The 26,758-nt window shown below is 37.5% G+C and overlaps 1 protein-coding gene across 1 annotated transcript in view; it reads right to left on the reverse strand.

Annotated features, from left to right (window-relative positions):
* The window catches only part of sorcs3a (sortilin related VPS10 domain containing receptor 3a), a 240,313-nt gene that overhangs the window by 120,907 nt on the left and 92,648 nt on the right, over positions 1 to 26,758 (reverse strand). The window lies entirely within an intron of this gene.

Here is a 26,758-nt window from a genome sequence, read left to right on the forward strand (position 1 = left end):
TTATTGTGTGTGATGGGGGGAGTGGTGGTGGTGGTGTGGGTTGGGGGGGGGGGGGGGGTGTCCTGGTATTCCCATGTTATGGGGACCAAATGTCCCCACACGTATAGTAATACCAGTAAGTGTTGACCTTGTGGGGACATTTTGTTTGTTTTTTTTGGTCCCAATGAGGAAACAAGCTTATAAATGCTACAGAATGAACTTTTTTTGAAACTCTAAAATAGCAGAAAGTTTTGTGTGATGGGTAGGTTTAGGGGAAGGGTTGGTGAAGGGGGATAGAATATACAGTCATATCCATGCTCCATTCATAGCCTGGCCGAAATGAGTACATTCCCCAGCAAAATGAATCGAGATTGGAATTTGTGGACCTCAGCTGAACTCAAATGATTGAACAGATTTCTGCAAATTATATTCATGAGGGTCTTTCACAGATTTTTTGTTCTTTTTCCTGGCTATTTATATTTCCCTGATCCTCAGCGATGAGCGGAATAGCTCGCTAAGACAAACACAATCTGCTGAGCATATGCTGAGCAATTCTGCCTTGTTCTACAAATAGCAAAACTAACATCATCCTGCAACCCCTGGGCATAACAGTGACAACTGATCCAGAGCATACGCTGATTTGTTTGGAAAGGCTAATGATATTTACAGTCTTGCAATATAGACGTGAGCATGGACAGTAGGAACCTAACAGAGATACGATACTACTGAATGATACCAGCATTTCTAACCGATGTATCAAATGAAAGTATTTTATTTTGCATAATATGTTGATGTGCAATGGCACGTCAGAGGTGCTGAGAGGTGTTTATCATTGCAACCAAAACAACAGGTGCTATTGCTGAGAAAATACATTCTGAACTCTAATGAACTCTGAATTCTAGTGAAAAGCACTTCACAGGTCACATGAGGAGCAGTAAAAAAAAAAAAAAAAAAAAAACCTGACAACCACAATATATACTATATATAAAGCTGTTTATTTTAACATTTAAAATCCTTTTATCAAATCACATTGCATTTAAAGGTGTACAGTAAATGTTTATATATATATATATATATTAGGGGTGTAACGGTATGCAAAAATCACGGTTCGGTACGTACCTCGGTTTTAAAGTCACGGTTCGGTTTATTTTCGGTACAGTAAGGGAAAGAAATGCAAACATTAAACTGCAGGTTGTTTATTACTATAAACTTTTTTTAACAATTTGTTTACACTTTTTTAAACACTTTTTAATAAAATATAATAAAATATATATAAAATAAAAAAAAGAATAAGAAATAAAATACTGCTGCAAAGTTCTCCACTAAATAAAATACTCTCAGTCTCAAACCAATATCACATAATAAAATATAATGAAAAATATAAATAAATAACTATGATTACAGTGCAGCATTACCAATCCCAGCTTGTAGACCTGCTCATATTTAAAAATTAAGGCTGGGAATCGATAAAAAAAAATGAACTAATTAATTGCACAATTTGCTGTAATTAATTGCATTTCCTCCAAGCTTATTTCATCAATAATTAAACTTAGAATCACCTAATTAAATGAAACACCGGGAAAAAAAGGAACAGAAAATAGCCCTATATTAAAATAATATTAAACATAGATATATCAATGTATTATTATTTTTCAATAATCAATCAACATAATCAATTTAAGATTTATTTTTATTTATTTTTTCATTTTTCTTACTAATTATCAAAATAAAATATAGCCCTACAAAGCTATTATTACCAGAGCATGTGATCAGAGCAGGTCATTTTACCATTGTTGCCAGCATATACCAGCTCAGCAAACAGAAGTCTACTACTGAGAAATTTCACCTTATTTGAGCGGACTTTGCTTTTCCAGTGCATGATCGGTACATGATTGGAGTGTTTGGGCCGTTAACGACAGAGCAAACACGGAGTCGAACATTGAACATTGAGCAGAGAGCGCAGCGCGCCGACACCCACACACACACACGCGGAACGGAGAGTGCGGCGGCGCACACGGAGCGGAAAAGCCCCGCTCATGAAAGCTGCGCGAGAATGAAACCCGATCGCCATATTTTCGGTCTATGGGCTTGTCTGCATTGGCCATGACGCTAGCTAGCGAGAGGCTGGGCTAAAGCGTGCCGTGTATGTTGTGTTCAGTGTTGCCAACTATTTTCAAAGGAAAGTAGCTAACACCTCCCCTAAAAGTCGCTAAATGTCGCTAGATGACGTCATACGTCAATTAGCATATTCATTACGTCATCGCGGCGTACTTGCGTTCTGCCTGCCTAATGTTTTTTCTCATTAAAATCATGCTCACATACTATATTTTAGTATAACATAATAATATAATATAGCCGAATGTCCAATAAAGCTGTTCTAATTTACTATATTTTTTTGTCAGACGAGTAGCTATGGAATTACTTTTTTATATGTGTAAAATGATCTGAATTGAGAGAGTTCGGGAACTGGGTGAACTAAAGCACTGTTTTAGTGAGTATGCAAGTGATAAGCACAAGAAAATAAAATAAAATGGTCAAACTAAATTCTTTAAATATAAAACAAAGTGATAAGTCCGTGAAACAACACTGCTCATTCACGTCTGTAAGCTGCCGTGCTGCTGCTCCTCTCTCAGCCATTCACTGAACAGGGTAGACGCAGACAGAGGTGTGTGACGGCAGGGAGAAAGCAAAACTCGCGCTCGCAGGACTGTGCTGGCAACATTTAGAGGTTACTGAGGTTTGTCCAGAAAGTAGCTAGATTTGTCGCTAGTCGCTTTTTTGAAAAAATGTCGCTAAGGGGGTCTGAAAAGTCGCTAAAAATAGCGACAAAGGCGCTAAGTTGGCAACACTGGTTGTGTTGTACAGTGCGCGGTGTGTGATTTTTTTTTTTTTTTTTTTCGCCCTGCAGTCGATTTCATTGGTTTAGGTTACAATGACAACGGGTAATACTTTAGAATCAGCTGCAGGGCGGGATTTGCGCTGCACGCGGAGACTTCCGCCACTTAATATGTTCGTGTGGAAACACGAAAATGTACCTATGTTCCGCACACAAAATATTGCATTCAGTCATTCGGTCCGGTACGAATACACGTACCATTACACCCCTAATATATATATATATATATATATATATATGTATGTATATATATTAGTTTTGTATAGTCTATACTATAAAGTACATAATATATAACGTATATATACAACTTGATATACTAAGATTGAAAATTGTCTCTAAATGTTAAAATTAAAACCTATGCATGTGAATACAGAAACATCATAACAGCGCTTCTGTGTTGTACGTCACACGCATCACACACATGACCAGCGTCGGCCAATAGTGAGCCTACGTGGTGACGTGCAACACAGACGCGCTGCGCTAAAACACTACGTGAACTCACTCGAGGCCCAGAGAGAAGGAAATGAATAGTGGAATAAAGTCGTTATTTTGGGGTTTTTTTGCACACAAAAAGTATTCTCGTGGCTTTATAAACTTAAGATTGAGCCACTGTAGTCACTTGGACTATATTAACAATGTCTTTAATACATTTTCTGGGCCAGCAAGTTATAATGTCTTAGAAGCCTATGGAGGAGTGATCCAGCTCTCAGATTTAATCAAAAATATCTTAATTTGTGTTCCGAAGATGAACGAAGGTCTTACGGGGTTGGAACAACATGAGGGTGAGTAATTACTGACAGAATTTTCATTTTTGGGTGAACTAACCCTTTAATAGAGTTTCATGTTTTACTTTGATTTCCTTTTCCTGAACTCGCTCTCCCCTCTCCTCCAACCCCTCATTTTATCTAAGCAACTCTGTCTTGCCATTCCTGCCATCTCTATTTTTGCTTCCACCTCTCTTTTTCTCCTGAGTGTTGCCTATTTCAGCTGAATAAAATATGCTTGTGTCCCGTTTCTCCCACCAATTTCTCTCTCTTATTCAACATCTGTGTGGGAATATAACGCTCTTATTTGTATATCTCAATGTATATTTGCTATTTAAGCCTTAAAGGAATAGTTCATCCAAAAATAGCAAATTCTGTCATAATTTACTCACCCTCATGTCACTCTAAACACCTTATGATTTTCTTTCTTCCGAGGAACTCACAAGGTGAGTTTTTGAAGAACATCCTGGCCTGATTCTTTCAAAATATCTGACAACTCTCATTCAAATGTTGTATATTCCACACAAAAGCTACATTTATTGGCATTGATCATGATGGTTCCATGAAGAACCTTTAGCATCCGTGGAAACGTTCCATTGTACAAAAGGTTCTTTGTAGTGGAAAAATGTTCTTTAGATTCTTAAAATCTTCAAACTAAGAGAAAAAAAAGTGGTTAAGAACTGTTTACTGAAAGGTTCTTTGGGGAACCAAAATGGTTCTTCAGTAGCATCTCTACAAAAAAAAAAAAAAAAATCCTTTTTCTGGTCCATTTAGCGTTCACATTGGCATTTTAACATCGAACCTAAAGATACCAAACCTAAAGGCATAGGGATATGTTCACAACCTGATTGGTCGTCTTTTATTACATTCAAGACGGAACTTACCGAACATCCAAAATGCTGTGTTCTGGGCTAAATGCGCTCGCTGTATGTGCGTAGCTACATATGATGGTATTTTGACCAGTTGAGAACTCTGGAAAGCTTATAAAATGTATAAAGGAGTTAAAACAGCGGCAGGAATTTCTCCGTCACACACACAAACGAAGATCTGCTGTGTGACGCAGTTCTGATGCCTGTACCGAACTACACTATGACGAGAAAAAAACAGGTATGCTGGAGCATTCTGTCCTTTTTAGAGTCGTATCTTGTGGCATCATGTCCCGTTTTTGGTTAGTTTACATGTCTTTGGTCCGTGTTGCGTTCATATATCATTCGAACCGCACCAGAGTTCGTTTGGAAGTGGATCGAGACCCATCTTTCCAGCGTTTTCGGTCCGCTTGTTTAATGCGCACCAGGGTTCAGATGGCAGCGTTCACACTTATTCAAATGAACCGCACTAACAGAGCAATCGCACCAGGGTTCGTTTTAATCGAACCAAACATCTCAAGTGTGAACACACACAAAGAGTTTGTGTGTGAGGAACAGCTTGAAATTCATGACCAAACGTAACAAATTCACTGAAGTGAAGTGAAGTAGCAATCTGATTCATGGATAAATCGTTATTTTGAGTTGGATCTTTTCATGTAATCAGTCTGAATGATTCATTCATGAATCAGACTGATCAGGTTCTCAAGTTCAACTCATTCCCTCATGAATCAGTTGCAGCTCAGTCTAACTGGAGGTGAAGATTTTCAGTGCACAATATTGACATTTCAGCATGTTCTTCACACAATGCTATCTTATAAGTAATTGTAAGATTTAACAAAAATACTTGATTTATGATGCTTCTGCATCCTTTTTGAAGATTGCTTATTCATCATTTCCCAGAAAATGTGACTCAGTGAAATGTGGCTCTAAAATGGCATGTACCATTACGTATGCTTTTGTTTAAACTACTTGTGAACAAGTTAAAGCTGAAAAATATCACACATGACAGCTCACAAAAAAAAACATTCACATTTCTGTGGGGACCAACACAAAGTAAATAATTCATGCTCTCCCAATGACTTGCATGTAAAATATAGCCAAAGCAAAAGCAAGAGAATAGGCCCAGCTTCTCAAGTCTGAATAATTTAGTAGGAGAAACGAGCTGTTAGCCAACACAATCCTCCCCGAATCTCTAATACTTCTCCATCACGTTAGCTTGCTGTTCACAGCAATAGTGCAGAGACGATAGTGTTTTGAACACCATCACTGACCCCATACCAAAGTGACAGTCTCAGAAACACATCCCACACACCGCTTCCAAACAGAGGCAATCTAATTTGAGGCACCATGGAGGATTCACATTTTCCATCGCTCAATTCCTTTTTTCCTCTTCCTAGGACCGGGTCCCACCACCAATAGGGCAGTAATGGATTTCAGTGAAATTACAATGCAATCTTCCCTTTACTGTTTTATTTTGGAGTGGCAGCAAAATAAAGGCACAAGGATTATTCACAGCAGTGCCGTCACTCCTTCTAGATATAAATGTAAAAGGGAAGTGAAGTGAGAAATAAATACAGGAAAAATATAGAGTAAAAAGAAGAACGAACGAACGAACGTCAACTTGGATGTCATCTATAATATGATATCTATTTAATACACTGTGTTATCCAATAATAGACATTACCTCAATAGTTATTTAATATAGAAACCAGCAAAACATAAATATAACTAGAAAATATATACCAGAAAAAATGATTTCTATATATTGCAAAAATATCTATATTGTTTCAGAGTAAGAAGTGTTCTGCTTGAGACTGCTTTCATATATTTTAGTAAAAGATGAGTTCCTTAAATGGATCCATTTAAAAAAAAAATAATAATAAAAAGGGAAAAGGAAAATAAAGTACAGTATCACTATAGTTAAGGTAGCACAGCAGGAAATGAGCTCAAAATATATTGTCTTGTCATAAGACTCTTATTTAAGAAGATTGAGGTGGTTCATATTTTTATAGTATCATGACATTCTGAAAGAATAATGTTAATAATGTTCATGTTGGCGGTTTTATTATTTCTATGATGTCAGAAGAGACAGGGGTTGAATTATGAAGGTGTGAGCCGCTGCTAAAAGTGGTGTGAGGGTTTCCTGCATTCGTATGACTTTCTTCTACGTTTATAATGTTTTCCTTGCACACAGCTAAGAAAGATGTGGTTTGTCACGTTATTCAATTATTCAATTCCCGCCAGAAGAGCTCTGTCGAGGCGGCTGGTATAATTATGTTTGTACACCTGCTAGCGAGTTTGGAGGATTGCGACGGGGACTTTAGAAAACCATTAAGAATAACGAACATCAAAAAACAGTATGTTAGGAGAAAAACACAAGTCAGAGACATAAAAGACCAATAAAAGCAAATGCCAGAAGCAGTGGCGACATTATAACACGGCCTAAAAACACAGCATGGACCTTTTCCAGCCTTCCAGGAGAGAAATGAATGCCGTGAAAAGAGCACTGCATCAAAATCCCAGTGTGAATTTAAGGTCGGGATATAAAAAGAGACTTTGTTCTGCGGTGGCACGTGTGTGAACGTTTCACACTGAAAGCTACGGGCACACTTTGGTGAAACATAGGCAATAGCTTTAAGGCACATTTTGCGTCTCATATGGTATCACTGTACCTTGTCTTCCATTTTCACGTTGAAGATTGGAATGCACATCTGGGAAATATGGCATTTCAACAGGAAAAACACACACAAGAAAACTGTTTGTGTTCAATGTGGAGACACCCAATGCCAAGACGTGATTCCCGAAATTTGACCATGTGCCATCTTTGTTTCTGTGAAAATTGGCTTAGTCCTCTGAATCTGGAACTGCACGGCGAAAATGAAACTCGACACAAACTTTCAGTGAATGTACTGTAGGAAGCATGGTAGACAAAGACATGGAGAGAATGTGAAAACGAGAGGTTTGGTGGCCAGGTATCACGTTAGGGATTGTCCGTGAGGAGAAGCCAGATGGTGAGGCAGTAAAGTAGAACAATGTGGAGGCATGTGCACCAGGCTCCAGGGATGGCAAAAGAACAATGAACACAGCAGAGAACTTCAAAAACAAGCCACCACATTACCAAGAGAGGCTGAACCTCAAAAATTCACTCTAAATAGACAGAATAACTGAGGATATAACATAACTGTTGTTTCAATCAATTCCATTCTAATATGTACAGTATAACTTTGATGCATGTGATGTATAAAATGATTTTGTTTGATATTTTTTCTTTCATGTGCAGAAACCTTGGCCCTAGAAGTGTGAAATCACGAAATCCGAGGAGCCCGACGTACCTCTGATGTGTAAATTGGCCAGAATGAATATGGAAATTATGTAGCGTCATTTATTTCCGGCGCCTGAAAAGGCAAAAGGGAGAAGAAATGATTCTCCTCTAACTGTATAAATAGAGTTGAAAATGGAGCTTTGCCATTACAGAAAACAATTAAAAAATACAATAAACTTTGTAAAAAAATTATGAACTTTTGAATTGCAGTCTATGGAACACTCAGTATCTCACTGTTGCCAAGTCTACAGTCCAATTAGTGAAATAGTGAAAGATCTCGAAGTGTCAACATTTCCAGTGTAGACACAATGTAGGACGTATGAGTTTGATCAATATTCATTTGCACATCAAGCCTCTCTGGAAAAATCCCACACAGAGCAGCACTTCTCATCAAGACAAACTCCCAAAGATCTAGTTTAGACCTCTGTGATTCCACCTAAAAATATAGAACTTGTTCCTGATCTGTTCCTCAATGCACAGACACATAGCTCTACTTTTCTGATGCCAGCTGGCCACTGTCCAGTGTCCGTGTTTGCTCTGATAACACTGGGCAAAAACACAAAGGTGTAGAGAGCAGAGAAAAATGAAAGGAAGGGAAAGATATCCACTGGATCAATCGCTTGGCCTTATATTCCACAGGGAGACTTGAAAAGGATTGTGAATGGAAAAGAAAAAAGAAATCGTACTTGAACTTGTGCTAGTTAGATGAGACTGTAGAGACCTGAATCCCTCTCGCTTCGGCAACCCTGGGGCTAAAGTGAGCCTGGAGGATGGCAATACACATTCAGTATTGTTTGGCTGTGTGGGAACAAAGGTGGAAAGGGAGGTGAACACGGGCGAAACGCAGGAACGACGCATCACTGCCGGCTTTAAGATTCCGTTGTGATATATTATGCCGAGGAAGTTTGTGTGTGAGGTGGAGGTTAATCTGACTCCAGGCTGCCGACGTTGACATAAATCAAGCGTTTGCACTGACAGGCTAACTGTGTGGTGGTTTGGGGGGAAGAGACAAGACAGGAAGACAGGGAGGAAAGAAAATAATAAATGAATTATTTCACGAGCAGCATAGCTCATCCTGGGTCGACATTTCATTCAGTAACCATAGGCAGTTTTGATTTACAAGCTGTTTAATGTTGATGATCGCGTTATTTTAAATATAAATAATCAGGAGATTCACTACTCTTTCAGAAGATGTGTAATAGCGCCCCCTACCACATAACAGTAAAAACCCGGAAAGACAGAAATGTCCGTCAATGGCGGGGAAAGAGTTAAAGGGATATTTTACCGCTGGAAAGATGAATGTGTATTTAAATTGGGTCATTTATGTAGTAGAAATGTGAAATTATTTTAGAGGTTGGTGCCTTCTAGACTGAGAAATATAAAGAAATAGAGAAAGCCAGAAAATTTATTTTTGGCTCATGTGGATGGAAGACAAGAACTCCCAGAATGCACTTGCTTCGCTGCCCTACGAGGCCACTCCCAAGCCACGCCTACTGGTTACAGAGGGCAGTATCGGAAGAAATTATACAACTAGGCTACTAGTTGACTCGAAACTGAAAAGACACCGTTTTATCGTGAGATCGCACCCCCTATGGGTGGGTTGAAAACATGCGGAACGAGCTCCTACTACTGGCTGTAGTCTCTAGCTTCTGGCCAAAAAAGCCTCTGATGACGCAAAATGACGTTTTTTGCGTCATCTGAGGTTTTTTTCCAGACACACAGTACAGAAATATCTCGTCTCAGGGGGACATGAGGGAGGGAAGCACGGTCATTCGAAAATACTACCGGGTTTTTACTGATACAAAGCTTAAAGGTGGGGTATGTGATTCTCTTTTTTGTCCATTTTTTTCAAAATCACTTGAAATCCTATTCCTAACCCACTTGCAGCCACTGAGTTAGAAGCACTGAAATGAAAATTAAGCAATGTAATCATCTGTGGAAAGGGCAGGACTCGAAAAACTCCAGCCAATCATTTCCAAGACCACCTAGAATCATTGGACAGTAAGTTCGTCAATCAAACGGTCGTACACCCTCCCCCCATCCCCCTCCCATCCATTGCGCGTCGAATGGGTGGAGTCAGGGCCAGCGTTGGAGGAAAGAAGGTAGGACCATTTGAGTTGTGTATTTTCAAAATCTGCCGGCCGTTTTGCAAATCCCTTAAGGTCCAAAGCCTTTAATGCTAATTGGTGAAGTATCCCCTTTAATAAAGTTGCCGTTTTCAGGTTTCATCATGAATGTTTGTCGCAATAAGCTTTGTGCTTTGTTACTTTTGATACGAAACAGTCTCAGTGTTCAAATTCTGTCCATTTTATTACAAAATTCAAACAACAAATACCGTTTTGGCGCTCTTTATTGTGGCGCTAGCGAGAGATCACTACAGCACCTCAGTTCAAGCCAAGCGGTGCGTGAGTGTAAGCGATCATTCCTTCCTTTTTACTATGTTATAGAACGAAATAAACATGAATGAAAATCAGAAAATATGTTGAAAGAGACAGCCCAAATTAACGAAATCCGTATCATGTCTCAGACTCATGTAATCGTTCAATCAGTGTTTCAACTGCAGAAAGACGTCAATAAAACAGCTTGTAATCTGCTTTGTCACGAAAAGCCATTCGTTGACCATTATCTTGATAGTCAGCAAGTGAGCTCGCCACCAAGTGGACAAGGGTGAGAATTGCAGTTACAAGATACAATAGATCACCCTCAACCAACTAACTAACTAATTAACTAACTGACTAACTAACTGTTTTTATGAGTGAGTTATTGAATCACTTCGTTCAAAAACACAGATTACTTTAGGGACAAAACAATGACTGTGTTCCTGAGTGGTTTATGAGAATCATTCATTCAACCAATTTGTAAAAAAAATGGTGATTAATTCAGTAACTAAACACAATTGCCTGGAGGCATTTAGCTGCAAATGTCTGTCTAGTTCTCAGTGAGATTTTTGAATATTTATTACATTTTAAAATAACTTTTTTATATATTTAAAATAAAATATAATTTATACTGTGATGCAAAGCTGAATTTTCAGCATCATTACTCCAGTCTTCAGTGTCACATGATCCTTCAGAAATCATTCTAATATGATGATTTGCTGCTCAAAAAAACATTTCTTATGATCAATGTTGAAAACAGATCTGCTGCTTAATATGTTTGTGGAAACAGATTTTTTTTTTTTTTTTTTTTTTTTTTTTAAGTATAAAAATATTAATTTCAGCACCATGAACAATACCTCAAAATTGCACAGCTTGAACAGGCAAGGTGTGTTTTTCAAATCAACTTACCGGATGATAAGTAAGAAAAAGCCTTTAGACTTGTATTAAAAAGAAGGACCTGAGCCATAGGCACCAATATTTCATAAATTGAATATTGAATTATACCTGTAACAAACTACATAGAAACTATCCAGAACAACCTAGCAACCACCTAGCGAAACGGCAAGGAACATCCTAGTATAGTATACCCTAGTTTGTTCAAAAATCAGGTGTGCTGTTTTCTGAGGATGCCACCAGGGCAGATCAATATTAAAGGAGGATAACAGTGATATGGCAAACAAAACAGGAAGTTTTGCTGAAACTGCGTGACGCTTGTTGTGTTATAAAGACTAAAGCCTCCTGAATACTCTTGACCTCCAGTTATTGTCTCACTGATTTGTGCATGTTGCTTGGAAAACTTCGGTAATGACTGTTAGCGTCACACTGTCAGGACGGAATACTTGCAGTGGAGTAACACACTTTTGTTCATTTTTAAATCCCATTGTTGTATCACTACAGTTCCATCGGAGAGCTCAACCAGACTTCACACTCAGATGCATGACTGAAAGTTTTATGATGACTATGACAATCCATTCTGCTAAGCCAACACGAGGACGGCGGAGACGTGACGGATGTGTTTGCTATCAGGGTGTCCAAGGAAATGGCAGCAAATAAAATGTTCATAATCTGGATTTCCTCAGCATGCTTATCTCAGTAAGAAGAGAGCTTGTGTGCATGCTGTAATTGTGTTTAATGCTGGAATGTACATTCACACCAATACTTTTACCCATCAACACTTTAAAGCCCCTGTTAGATTTTGCTGTATTTGGCTGAGCAGTGGTTTGGGTGGCTCGCCAATGCATTAGATTTCTCCAATACATAAAATAGGTAAGCTTGACCAGAGTTCTTGTGGGGAGAAGAATTTATTGAAGGTTTGTAGTGTAGCAGACCTTCAGCAGCGATGTTTGCATGTCGCCCTTCAACAATCTGAACTCAAAGTTCTGTCTGTGAGACAGAACTTGCATGAAGACAAATGGGCTACAAACAATAGAACACTGTTAGGGCCTCCCACAGGAGATTGATCTACCCTGCAATCTACTCTGAGCAATGCTGTTTCTTTGTCATTCACACCAATCAGTTTCTATGGGCCATACACCTGTATGGGCCATTCAGTTTCAATAGGCCATACATCTGTATGGACCATTTGCTGAGTATTTTCTCCTTAAAACTGCAGTGAACCAAAGACAGACTCAAAAACATGGTTTGAAATCGCTGGTGTTTCTGACATCACAAACCTTGTAACCAATCAGGTCAACGTGTGATCGTCAACGAGTGGATCTCTGAGCTGGTGTGAGTGAGTGGAGGCGGGGATCATTTGCATATCCATAGAACCGTGTATACTAAATGAGGCAAGGGTGTAGAGTTACATTCAAGCTATTTTAAGACATGAAGAATTGTTTAAATATGTTTAAATATGCCATTTCTGTGATCAAAGATAAGTTTTAAGGGATAAAATTATTGCCTACAATAATGTTTAAGAATGTTCGTAATTTTATTGGGAAAAAAAATGTAAAAAGACTCAATTAGTTAACTGTAAATTACCTTACCAAATCATTGCTCTTATTGTTAACTAAAACTAATACTATAAAAAAAGAGTTACCTTTCATCAAATTAAATCTGAAATAAGATAAAATTTAAATATTAGATGCCTTAACTGAAATAAAATTAGTTTAAATTGAATTACTAAAATTATTCAAAATAATTTAATTTAAAACTAGGAATATAAAAACTAAAGTGAACAAACATAAGCACAGAACAAAAAAAAGTTAAATAAAAAAAAAAAATAATAATAATAATTAAAAAAATATAAACTAATTCAAAACATTAATAAGTACTATAAATAATTAGTAAGCCCTGTAATAAGCCCTGAACCGCAAAAAAAAAAAAAAAAAAAAACAGTAATTTTTTTTTTTAATATTTTGAGAATAAATTCGAAATATTTAGAGAATAAAATCAAATGCAGTCTTCCTTAGAAGTTCTTTTTTTTTTTTTTTTTTTTTTTAGTAAAGAAATGCGCTCGTGAATTCGAACTGCCTCGGACATGGATCTAAACATAATAGTAGCTTTTTACTTTTATCTGGGCTTTCAACAAATTGTTTGTTATTGTTAATTGCATTATTTTAGCATTGCGTTAATATAGCTAATTGTTCAGGGAAATGTCAATATTAAACATATGTAACTTCCTCACTGAAACTGCACAAATACTTTCTATGTGCAAGCCTCACAGGAAGAAATACACACAAGGTGAAGTTACTCCACGAATTGAGTCTAATTCAGTCTATTACAATTGGTTGCGCTGTACCCCTACAGTTATTTTGGTAATCCATGACAGCGTATCGGAGAGAAAATTCACAGGCGGTCGTTTAGTCTGTCACCCAAAAACAGTCGGTATAGGTGTGACACCCTCATCCAAAAGCGAGTTGGCTAGTGGGACGCCGCCTTAAGCAATTTCCTCGTGAAACCGCAACAAAGACAAACGTATCTCCTCACACACAAAGACGCTTTCAATCTGGCACAAGTATACACCTTTCAATTTCCTCTCAGACACACAGCAGAGACAATCACACACACGCTCACACAATTCAGGCCTGAGGCAGACTGTCAGCGGCAGTGTCTCTGCTCTAATAACAGAGCTCATTGAAGCATAATTGAAAATGACTTTGGAGAATTGCCACATTAAGGGAGCATGGTGGATATCTGCAGGTGTTAAGGAGAATTGTGTTCGAGAAAAATAGACTGAGAGAGAGAGAAAGAAAGAGATGAAAGCCGTGGAGGGGTTTCCCGACAGACACAGAGAAGAAGCTAAATGCGGAAAAGGAGGGTGATAGGGAGGAACGGAAGGGGATAGAGAGTGGATAAATAATAGAACTAATAGCATTTACATTTATAGACGGCCCGCAGTCGGAGAGGACGTTCCCTTCTCTACAGGTTCTGAAGGTGACCTCAAGAAATGAGACATCTTTCAGGGGAGAGACAGAGAGAGGTGAGATGGGGAGAAGAGGAAAACGATGCACGGATTGCAAAAACGACAGTTCTCCTGCAGATGTGCATTTGCGAGGTGTTTCGGAGAGACCGAGAAAGGATGGCTAGCATGAATGTTGAAGCGAAGCTCTTCACGCCGACAATACAAAGGTCAGAGAGCTCAAAAAAAAAAACAAAAAAAAAAACACACAGAACAAAATAATACATACAAATGCAAAAGAATGGAGGAGACTAGAAGGCCGAGAAAAAATAAAATATTAAAAGTAAGTTTCTTGACTTACAGATCAAAACGCCAGACTTGTTGGTTTCTCGCAGCCAGAGCTTTGACTTATGGGATGAGGAAATATGGTCAGGTACACATTGCAATTTATTCCTAATGTTACGATATTATGTGACACCAAGCTGTGCGACTTTGGTGTTTCTAGTTTCTTTTGTATTGTTTCTGCCGCTGTCCGTTTTTTACTTTCTCTTTCGCAGGTGATGTGCTGATCGGTCGCCTGATTGGCTGTCAACCATCTGAGAGGAGGGTTTTGGCGTGCTGACGTCTGCAAGCGAGATCCAGTCATATGGTTACCGGAAACCCGGGAACTATAAAAGGAGTCACGAACGCACTAGATGGCGGCGGCCTTTTTGTTTGTGAACTTGACTTTGTGCGCTCGGCATTTTTTTTCTGTTAAGCTTGATTTGGTTTTGCTTGTTTTCAATTTTTGAGAATTTATCGAGCTCTGTTAATGTGCTTAAAATCGGTCATGTGAGATCTCGTTGTGTTGCCGTCCTATTCTTCTTATCTAAATGTTTGAGAGCGGTAACGCTGTGTTTTTGGAATGGTAAAGGAAAAGGGACAGGTAAGAGATGTCACGTGACGTACATTGCACTTAGGTTTATTTTCTGTTTAAATACACTAGGTTAAGGGCCATGTGCCATCCGTTGTACTTGTGTTTTGATAGTTAGAGTAGGGAAGTATACGACGTCTCGGACGTTGAAGACTTTTCCTTTCTGCATTTTTCTTTTGTATTAGTTAGGTTAGTTTAAAACGGCATAGAAAGATTCTTTTGTTTTATTCATTTCTTTGAGTTGGCAATGTCCAGTTATTCCCTTTTCCCCTCCCAGGTCTGGGATAATAATATCATTTGCTGGATTGTTTGATTTACTTTTGATTGTAAATAACTTTAATTGTTTCTTTATTTATCTATATATATACGTTTATATATAGATATATCCTTTGACCAGTTGCACATAATAAATGTGTTCAAACGCTCTGCTGCTTCCTGGTTTCACTCATTTTCCAGTGTTCCAATAGTAAATATTGTTGACGGGTGACATAATGTTCCCCTTCTACCTTCCTAGACTTTTAAAACCATGAAGGGTCGTAACACTAATAAGAACCGACTTAAACAAGAAAGGACAGACTTGACCAACATGTAAAGCAACCAAGCACAGTTTGTATTTTTACATGCAATTTAGGGTGGTTATCCGAAATGGATAAATAACATGCACACTGACAATAATAGAATGTTGGGTAACACATTAGAATAATGGTTGATCATTAAAGGTGACATATCATGAAAATCTGACTTTTTCTGTGTGTAAGTGCTATAATCGGGTCCCCGGTGCATCTACCAACCCAGTAACTTTTGTTTTGGTACGCCTTTCTCTGCAAGCATGTTAAAAAAAAAGCCTATCGGATTCTGCTCCCCTTTTGACGTAAGAAAGGGATCTTATTATAATATCACAGCCTCTTAATCTGAATGTTTCCACCCACGGAGCGTTTTGCTCACACCCAAAAAGGGGCAACTTTGACAATATAATAAATGATCTGGGGGGTATTTTGAGCTGAAATTTCACAGACACATTCTGGGGACACCATAGATTTATATTACATCTTGTGAAAAGGGGCATAATGTGCCACCTTTAATAGAAAACTTTGCAGGAAGTAATGCAGGACAAATGAGTAGTACTACAGTACATTAACATTTTAGCTACTACTATTAACTAATATAGAAACAAGATTAACCCTTAAACGCATACCTCGGGCCTTTAGTGACCCGGGACGTCGTTCACTACCACTACACTACCCACTACGTTCACTACGTCGTTCACTACCATCCTCCTCATTCATTTTTTTAAAGTTAGACATCAACCTTCTTAGCATTCCTCAATCAATTCATTATAAACAATATAACCACAAAAAAAAAATATATAAAATTATAAAAGAATGCCTGTTTTCCCATTAATTTAAAAAGAAATTGTATAAGGTTGCTAACGGCCCGAGGTGTGTAACAGTGTTATATATATATTATTTTTTTCTGCACAACAATAATTGAATCTTTGATGACTGAATGAGTGCAATTCACCTTTATTTCACAGGGTGGCAATGTCTGATACACAATGATGAAGTGATGTTTCACTCATAGTTACCGCAGGCAGAAAACAAAAGGATAGGAAGTATCATCAGCAAAACTTGAAATGGCTCAGCGATTTACTGCAGAGCAAGAACTGAACGCAATCAAATATTAGTGTCATTGTCACTTGATGGTGGATCAAGTGAAGAAGATGTCTGTGATCAAAATATTGATTTTGAAGATGTTGAAAATTATAGTTTTGAGAATATGTTTGAGATCGCGAATATGAGCCAGACGCTGAATGTACTGGGAAATGAGTTCTGACAAGGACTAATATCAGGAGAGTTTTATATTATCGCGACAGTTAGAGATCCATCCGTGTTAGATGTAGATCCGGGTCAATAAAGACCCGAATATGTAATAATGATTGGCGAGACATTCATGCATTTAAGGGTTAACTAATCAGTAAGTAATAGCAAATTTAGGACTGAAATTCTTCATTAGGTAATCAATTGTCTTTTTTACTCCGAACATGGTCATAAAATGCATCACTAATAATTTAAGTGTTACATAGTCACTCTTCAAAATTACTAATGAATTACTAAGAATTACTTCAAGAACTACTAGTGATCTGGACTATTATTTTAAAGTGAAATAATGGTCCAGATCACTAGTAGTTCTTGAAGAAGGACTAGGTAACTCTTAGTGATGCATTTTATTTATTTTATTTACTTACTGATTAGATAATCTTGTTTCTATATTAGTTAATAGCAGTAGCTGGAGTGTAGTATGTAGTATGTAGTATGTAGAATGTAGTACTACTCATTTGACCTGCATTAATTCCTGCATAGTTACTATTAATGATGAACCATTATTCTAGTGTTACCAAATGTTGTAGACAACATTTAGTTAAAATAATTGTGTATTTCTGCTCATTACTTTAAAGACTAAACAAAGCAGAATATACTGTTTTGCTAGTGAATATCAAGTTTACTTACTACTAAGTGCTCAAATCAATCTTTTATCCCAGATGTATTGCCACTATCCTGACAAACTTTGGCAAATCCAGTGATTTGATTTGTCCCTCAACCAGGTACCTGGTCAAATGACTTTCCTGATGGACTGACCAGAAAGCCAATGTACTACAGAAGTTGCATTGTACCATCCAAACAGATTACAGTTTTCCAGGTCTATTTAATATGCATCTTATGGCCTGGGATGGGACTGTAGGCAGACTGCCTGAGGCTGAGACTTGAGGAGAAACAAAATCAATACAGTATAGCCTAGCTATTCTATTGCCATGATTTTGAATCAATACACTTAAGTATCAATCAGTATCAGTGTTATTATTCTTCAATGATTTGATTTTTAGGTAGGCCAGCTTATAAAAATCAATTGTTTCTTATTTAATAGTTCAATATCGTTTTAAAGTGAAATTGATGACATAGGTTCACCTAATTTGTTTGTTCAGTAATAGAGATACAATGAATCACAAACTTATAAACTTCATAAATGCATAAAAGTTATATCTATCTATCTATCTATCTATCTATCTATCTATCTATCTGTCTATCTGTCTATCTATATGTCTGTCTATATGTCTGTCCATCCATCCATCCATCCATCCATCCATCCATCCATCCATCTACAGTGGGGAGAACAAGTATTTGATACACTGCTGATTTTGCAGGTTTTCCTACTTACAAAGCATGTAGAGGTCTGTAATTTTTATTTTCTTCAACTGTGAGTGACAGAATCTAAAAAATCCAGAAAATCACATTGTATGATTTTTAAATAATTAATTTGCATTTTATTGCATGACATAAGTATTTGATCACCTACCAACCAGTAAGAATTCCGGCTCTCACAGACCTGTTAGTTTTTCTTTAAGAAGCCCTCCTGTTCTCCACTCATTACCTGTATTAACTGCACCTGTTTGAACTCGTTACCTGTATAAAAGACACCTGTCCACACACTCAATCAAACAGACTCCAACCTCTCCACAATGACCAAGACCAGAGAGCTGTGTAAGGACATCAGGGATAAAATTGTAGACCTGCACAAGGCTGGGATGGGCTACAGGACAATAGACAAGCAGCTTGGTGAGAAGGCAACAACTGTTGGCGCAATTATTAGAAAATGGAAGAAGTTCAAGATGACGTCAATCTCCCTCGGTCTGGGGCACCATGCAAGATCTCATCTCGTGGGGCATCAATGATCATGAGGAAGGTGAGGGATCAGCCCAGAACTACACGGCAGGACCTGGTCAATGACCTGAAGAGAGCTGGGACCACAGTCTCAAGGAAAACCATTAGTAACACACTACGCCGTCATGGATTAAAATCCTGCCGCGCACGCAAGGTCCCCCTGCTCAAGCCAGCGCATGTCCAGGCCCGTCTGAAGTTTGCCAATGACAAGTTTGCCAATCTGGATGATCCAGAGGAGGAATGGGAGAAGGTCATGTGGTCTGATGAGACAAAAATAGAGCTTTTTGGTCTAAACTCCACTCGCCGTGTTTGGATGAAGAAGAAGGATGAGTACAACCCCAAGAACACCATCCCAACCGTGAAGCATGGAGGTGGAAACATCATTCTTTGGGGATGCTTTTCTGCAAAGGGGACAGGACGACTGCACCGTATTGAGGGGAGGATGGATGGGGCCATGTATCGCGAGATCTTGGCCAACAACCTCCTTCCCTCAGTAAGAGCATTGAAGATGGGTCGTGGCTGGGTCTTCCAGCATGATAACGACCCGAAACACACAGCCAGGGCAACTAAGGAGTGGCTCCGTAAGAAGCATCTCAAGGTTCTGGAGTGGCCTAGCCAGTCTCCAGACCTGAACCCAATAGAGAATCTTTGGAGGGAGCTGAAAGTCCGTATTGCCCAGCGACAGCCCCGAAACCTGAAGGATCTGGAGAAGGTCTGTATGGAGGAGTGGGCCAAAATCGCTGCTGCAGTGTGTGCAAACCTGGTCAAGAACTACAGGAAACGTATGATCTCTGTAATTGCAATCTAATCAATCTATCTATCAATCTATCAATCTATCAATCTATCTATCAACAGGTATGTCTGTCTTTCTATCTATGTCTGTCTATATGTCTGTCTATATGTCTATATCTATCTATCTTTCTGTCTGTCTGTCTGTCTGTCTATCATTCTATCTATCGTTCTATCTATCTATAAAACAGAACTACAACTAAACTCCTTAGGATGGTGACATCTTTCTCAACCGCACATCTTGTCAAGCATGCAGAAAATCCTCTCTAGACCATCCTTTTCTCGCAGTGATCTTCAAGAAAGCTTTTATGTTCAGAAATGAATCTTTAAAATAAAAGTACAAAAGTTTGACATTTCCACAAGGCACTATTACTCTTGCATGAGAACTGAGACATTCTCAGGTCGCAGCCAGAAGGACAAACATCGGTTGCGCACACACGCAGATGCTAGCTGGGGAACTAAATGGGGATCAGACTGTGGTCAACTCAGGATCATTCCCGGCATGTCAACATCCAAAAACATGGCGCTGTGAAGAGAGAGAGACAATGAGCTCCCTGTGTAATCCATTTCTGGTTTCAAGGCATCTGTTTTCTGGGTAACTGTTAAGCACAGCTTACATACAGTATGAGTGGATCTGAATGTGGAGAGGAGAGGGATTTGTCCATCACGGATGCACAGACATGGACACATCCTCTCAGGACAGGAAGACTGATATAAGGTGACATCTCCATGTCATGAGAATTCAGGTCTGCGAGAGTGTAAATGTATGTTTCTGACTTTATATCTAGAAATTGGGGCATAAGGATGGAAAGTAACAAGAGGACACTTTCATACAGGGCCAACATAAGAGTTTGAGATGACCGGATGACTGTACATATAAAATGTATAGAAGTTATACAGTATGTAGAAGACGAGGGAAGATGCCCGTTTTAGGAACTGTGAGCATTCACTGCTAAATATTAAGAGATGCGTTTAGCTTTACATGATGCTCATCCAATGCATTATTAAAATAAATAAATTAAACAGCTGCTATAGCACGAAATCTTGTCCAACCATGCTGTAAAATCGCTATATGCATTTTGAGAATTTAGTTAAATAATTGAATAAAGACTGATCAAACAGCATCCCAGTCAAATACATACATCTGATTTACTCTATATAATTCAATGAATTATAGGCCTTTATTTTTAATTCATGACAGCAGTTAACTTTGAATTCAGATCAAATCATTCCACTTATTTGGCCTTTAGGTTGTGATGAATAATGAACATGTTTGAAATGTGCAACTAATTTGTGGAATTATTCAATTATGTGAATTACAATATTTTTTTCATTACCCTAGTGAAAAATAAATATTCTAAAATGTATTTATTAAGTATACTACAAATACATTTACATATCTATGTACGTAATATAAATACCCTGCAATTGTACTTTCAGTATGCCTAATTCATATACTTAAAGTCTTCTAAATTGGAACAACTAATTTTGTACTTAATGTACTTAAGTTATCCAGAAATAGTGCTGAGGTCCAACTAAAGATATACTTGAGTATATTTGATTGTGCTAAAGTGGAAATATTGCAAGTATACTTTAGGTACACTTTAAATATCTTGCATTTAAAGATTGATATTATACAGTGATCATACTATCCTTACTAATAGTGATATTAAAACACATTTTAGGCTTAATATTAAGAAATGTGCATTGTACAATAAAAAAGTACTCCAAAAAAAGTTTAATTATAACATTTATATCAGTAAGTCTCAAGCGATATGTCAGTAAATATGTTAATAGATTTGTAGTACAGTATACTTAATATGAAATACATTTATTTTAAATACATTTTGCTTTAGGTTTTTTTCACTAGGGTAAATATTACAAATAAAAGCAACAACTGTTCTGCACTGCTAATTGAATGTCTGAATGTGCAAATTTAACTTTTCATGTGCCAAAAATTGTACTGTACAAATATGATGAATAACAAATGAATAACTGCGTCCACAAATTAACACAGATTTTTAAATGCCAAGATAAAATAAAAACATGTTGTTTATATTACCCAATGAAAAAAAATTGCCCAGATGGAATAAATCTTGTAAATGAAAAATTAATATTAATTAGAGCATAACCACCAATAATTGTGTTGAGATGTGATTTAGTTTTTACTTTATTAATTTGATCAAATAAATGTAGTCTTGGTGAGTATAAGAGAATTTTCAAAAAACATTCAAATGAATCTTATCGACCACAAACTTTTAAATTGTAGTTTACATATGAAATTACTACTACTTAGAGAAAAGGTTATCTAAATGTTCTACATGCTTACTTTTCATAATTCTCTGTCCTTGAACAACTTAAGTGAGCAGTTATGATTCCTTCCAAATCCTCTCCAGCCTTTCCCCCCACATCCTGTGACCCTATTATATCCCAACACATACATGCAATGTTCACAGGAACGATTTAACAACAAGAACAGATGCAACACACCAAGCCCTGCTAATGAAAAATGAGTGTTCATTACTGTAGATGAGGATCTCTGCTAGCGGACGATTGCTATAGTGAGACAGAAAGAAAGAAAGATTTTTATTTTCTGTGACACCTAAATCATTCAGCAAATGTGCAATTGTTTCTTTTTGGCTCCTTTGCTCATGCTCACCCAAGTGAAAAAAATAATAAAATACTTAAGCACAATTTATTCTAATGTACTTTAGTATAACTAAATGTATTTGTGGCACACTATAAATTGGTATACTTTAAAGGGGTCATATAATGTCATTTTTGTACAAGCTAATATGATTCTTTAGGGTCTAAATTAAAAGTTTGTAATATACTTTAATTAAAAATTCTCATTAGTATTGTAAGAAAACACTCATTTTACCTGGTCAAAAACAGCTCTGTTTTCAGCACGCCGTTTCAGTGCATGTGTCTTTAAATGATAATGAGCTTTGCTCACCCCACCCCTCTGTTCTGTGCGTACACCGTTTAAAATAATAATACAAAAAACATAACGCGTTGTTCATTATAAACGTGGGATTATGAATTATATTGAGAACGTCGTACATAGAAAACATGCCATAATGTACCCTGAGTGTAAAAATAGCCACATTCATCGTGAAGCGTGCAAGCTATTTGCAAAGATTAATATAAAGATTAATATAAAGGTCAATAAAACGTTACACTCACTTGTTCTTCTGGAGGTTCAGCAGGAACACGAATAGTTGGTACTGATCCTTTTTTCTGGAGCAGCTTCTTAGCAAAAACAGCTTTATACTGACCCTCAAAAGCAGTCTCGAGTCTGGTGAAATGATTCGCGCAAACATGAAAGCATTGACGTTGATCGTGGGGAATATTCCCTTCGAAAACAAACTCGGCCACTGCGTCTTCAGCTGTACGGATTTAGAAACATCATCAATATGACTGCTGTGTTCGTTATTACACCCAAGAACAGAACACCACAATCGTTAGACGCCATTCTACTCAGCACTCCAGCTATCAACAATGAACGCACGTCGGCGCGTGCTATGATTGACAGCTCGCTCACGAGGGCGCGAGGGCGGGTCTGTGTTTGAAACGCTGCTGTCAATCACCCATCGTGGGAGGGGCGTCGATATTGTGACGTCACAATATCGAACAGCTTGATTTGAGACAGGAGGAAACATATAAGAAGATTTTAAAAAAAACACTGGATGGATTTTTATCATTTTATGATGGTTGTGTACAGGCACTGCCAACACACATTTCAGTACAATCAACTTGTAAAAGTGCATGTACCATTATATGACCCCTTTAAAGAGGCTACATGCGATTTTCTGAAATGTAAACTCGCGACTGACACCTGTGGCCAAAAAACGGAACTGCTCTTCCTTTCTGCTCGCTCTCGTACGTGCACACTTCACAAGTCATCCGCTGCAAAGAAGTCAACATTATGTTTACAGAGGTAAGAACAGTCAAATACATATATTGTTTGAGAAACTAAGTTTGTTTGCTGACTAGCGGTGGTGGCAGAGTGATCTGAAACATTTAACATGAACGCGCTTGACGTCACATCCGCAGACAGCGCGGGAAAATCCGACCCGACAGAAAATAGGAAAAATAGGATACAGGCTTATAGGTGCACCCACTGTGAGCGGACAAGGTGTCAGTATGCTCATCAGGAGATGTTTGAGTCATAAATGGTAAAATAAAAAGGCTATTGTTACGTTTATTTTGGGGAAAAAGTTGCATATAGCCTCTTTAAGTCTGTTATTTTGGAACAACTAATTTTGTACTAAATGCATTTTAGTTGTCCAAAAGCAGTGCTGAAGTTCAACTAAATATCTATTAAATATACTTGTTTGTGCAAAAGTAGAACTATTCCAAGTATACTTAAGTACACTTTAAATATACTCTTGTATTTAAGTTTTGAAAGGCAGAATTCACAAACTGAGATCATACTTTTAGTGATTTTAAAACACATTGCAATTACATTCCAAGTAAACTTGAAAGTGCAGATTGGCATCATTATTGTGTGCTCCAAATACAATAAAGTACTCTAATCTTTATAAATAGACTTTAAGTATATCAATTTAGAATACCGAAAGTACAATAGCAGGGTATTTATATTAAGTGTATTTCAAATGTATTTAATTTTAGTATATTTATTTTTTATTTGGGAGGTACAGTATAGAAGAGTAGACTCTGATATTATGATTTTCATTTTCTCTCTCCTTCCACTCTCTCAGCATTTCTTTCGTGTTTTAGGAGGTGTTTTTTATAGTATGTTCACACAGACTCTCACATCCTCATTAAAATTGTCAGTGTGTTTCAAAGGAGTCTGGTTGGTGTTCGAAAAGGCAAAGCTCTGTAAAAGAACCACCTTCCAATTGCAACCGAAAGTTTTCATTTTCATCCCTTCATTCTTATTTCAGTGTTTCCCCCTGGTTATCTACTTCTTTCTCCCCCTCCAATTATAAGCTTTAGATCCAATCAGCCTGAACTTAGAACTGTGGAGAGAAATATTGCTCCAAACTCTTTTGGAAAGTTTCCTTTTCATTGTGAAGATTTGCAATCCATCCCACTATCATTATCACTTAAGTTTGTTTTGGTTGTGCAATTTGTTTTAAAATGTTCCATTACCTTTATGCATTAGATGTTAATTATTTTACTTATTGATAGTTTACGAGTAATTGAAGTAAAATTGGTTTTGTTAATGAGTTTAAGTGCAGGCACTATTAAAGGGTTTACATTAAGTGGAAGTTCATTCTAGGACTCGGCATCCGAACAAACTTCAAAATAATCGTGCAACATTTTGGACATGAATGATAACCCAAATCATAAAACTTGTTGAGGAGTGATATACTATTACTAAGTGATCAAACTTATGAGGTGTCAAAGCAAAACACAAAACAAAACAAACAGAAGAAAAAAAGAAAAAAAACACTAAAAAGAAAAGAAAACAGAACAAAACAAAACAAAACACACAACAAAAAACAGAACAAAACACACATCAAAACAAACAGAACAGACACAAAACAAAACACACAAAAGAACAGAACAAAAACAGATCAAAACACACTAAAAAAAAACACAAAAAAACAAACAGAACAGACACAAAACAGAACACAAAAACAAAGCAAAAAAAAAAAAAAAAAAAAAAAGACAAGACTGATTGGGGCTCTTTTGATTTGGGCCAGTAAGTAACCATCTAATAACCTCCAATAAACCACCCTTATAATAGCATAACAACATAGTAAATAACTATGAATAAATAACTATACTAAGAATACCCAGCCCGTTCTCATCCCAAGGCGTCATAGTACTGACGCTGTTGACATTTCGTCTGCATCAAACGCACATGGCACCCTTTATCGTCAATATGAGACGCAGATAGATATGAGCCAGAAGGCGCCTCCTAGCGGTCTAACCCTAAACCTACCCCAGAACTAAACCTACCCATATCCTGTGCGTGTCATATTGACGCTAAAGGGTGCCATGTGCGTTCGATGTAGACGAAATGTCACAAGGGTCAGTATGTGACGTCCAAGGATGAGAATGCGTTGCAGCACCTTACAAAACCCATAGCAACTCCATAGCAACCACCCACAAGCATGTGACGTCCAAAAACAAGGATGTGCATGCACCGTTTGCAGTTTTGAAAATGTATTAATAGCAATCCAACATGATTTAGTGGTTTGTTCTAATTCCAGAGTATTTCACAGTGCAGTGATATATTCTTAGTATCTGCAGTCAACTGAAAACAAGAGTGCCATGACAACAGAAAAGTGGCATTAAATGAACGCAGAAACCCAAAACAAAGCCTAACCATAATGCTCCTTTTTTTTTCAGCCTTGCAAGCACTTGCATTTCCTTTGAATGTAGATAAAGTGATATATACAATAATGTCAGCAAAGTTGATACTAGATTAAAAGAAGTAAAATTAGTTTTGTATTCATGCAACAGCACATGCAGCTCAAGGGTTTCAAACCACAGCAACTGTACATGGATTCATTTGTTTCTGGTGTGAATTTGTCTGAACAACATGCTCTTTTTTTTTCTTTTTTCTTTTTTTTTTTACGACAGACATGCATTAACAGCACAAAAAAGGAAATAAACAACAGCGATGAAACCAGATTTTTCATCAACAGAACACTCTGAATTCAACAGATAAGCTCTGGAGGCAAGCAAAATATGACATGTGTCATTATAATAAATAATTGGGGCCGTGACAAAAGGAAAATCAGACCTTTAAACCTTCCGTCTTTATGTTGGCGGATATTACCTGTCAAGTATGACTCAATTCCTCTATTTAGACTATTTTCTATAGAATGAAAGACCCCTGGGGCCACTAACGTAGGACAGGGAACGGTCTGACTCCCATTTCTGACACATCTGGTGTGTTGATGGGATTTTAATTTGATAACAGCAAACATAACAAGTGCCTCTAAGGCTGCTTCTGAAACTAGAAACCGCTCGCAAATCCAGTCTAGTGAGCACATGCTGATGGCGGTGATGATATTCTCAATTTATTATTATGACAGACACTAAATTAGAGTTGGCTCCAGGATATAAGGGGAAGTCCCACCAGAGTGTAATTAAAAAAGGTAAGAATATCAATGAAAAAAACAGAGTGTGGTAAATGACCTTCTGAATAATAATCGTTAGTGATTTATGATCGTCGGAAAGCACGGGGAGGGGGCGAAGCAGGAGCGCAGAATTTTCATAAATCTTATATATATTAAAAGTAGAATCATAAAACTGAAGAGGTTCATGAGCAATGTTGAAGTACAGCAGAGTAATATGGAAGGAAGGAAGG

Source organism: Abramis brama (genome assembly GCF_963993115.1).
Source record: "Abramis brama genome assembly, chromosome: 2".
Lineage (NCBI taxonomy): Eukaryota > Metazoa > Chordata > Actinopteri > Cypriniformes > Leuciscidae > Abramis > Abramis brama.